The sequence below is a fragment of the Myotis davidii genome, unplaced genomic scaffold (genome assembly GCF_000327345.1).
Source record: "Myotis davidii unplaced genomic scaffold, ASM32734v1 scaffold1203, whole genome shotgun sequence".
Taxonomy (NCBI): Eukaryota; Metazoa; Chordata; class Mammalia; order Chiroptera; family Vespertilionidae; genus Myotis; species Myotis davidii.
The window spans coordinates 1,126,095-1,126,852 of NW_006294353.1; positions in this window are offsets into that span (position 1 = coordinate 1,126,095).

A 758-nucleotide genomic window follows, 5' to 3' on the forward strand; every position below is an offset into this window, starting at 1 on the left:
GGGGATCTAGTACACAGGGCATCAGTGATAATTTTCTTTTTTAAAAAATATATTTTATTGATTTTTTACAGAGAGGAAGGGAGAGAGATAGGGACGGGGAGTCAGAGATTTTAAAGGACTCTAGGCGGGCTTTCTCTTGGAGGAGAATTCTCTGGGCAGTCGGGATCCTGGGAAGATCTGGAGGGCGGGGAGAGATAATGGTCTTAGCAAGTGGAATGTGGTCTAAGCAAAAGGAATGTCTGTTGTGAAGTGGTCTAAAGGTCAGCTCCCAGGGGAGGGGCATCGATTCAATGGTTTGACCAAACCCAACAGTCACATAACTATAATTCCTTTTTTTGTGGTGGGAACAATTGAGGTCTAGTCTCTTAGCAACTTGGAAGTTCAAAACACAGTATTGCTATAATCACTATATTGTGCATTAGGCCTCCAGGACTTATTCACATATTGGTTACAGATTTGTACCCTTAAACATCCCCCTCCATTTCCCACATCCGTCAGCCCCTGGTAACCACCGTTTTACTCTGTTTTTTACAAGTTGGGCTTTTTTATGTCCCACATATAAATGATATCATACATGTATGTGTCATTCTCTTGAATACACATATTTTCAACAAATTATAAACACTGTGTAGTACAGTCGCTCTGAAATCCCCCCTCATACCCTGGGCAGGTAGCATTGCGCCGGTGGGACCATGGGTACACGTTTATCACCTTTACCCTGGGCTCTGCACTCATTATGTGGTTCAGCAAAGAGTACT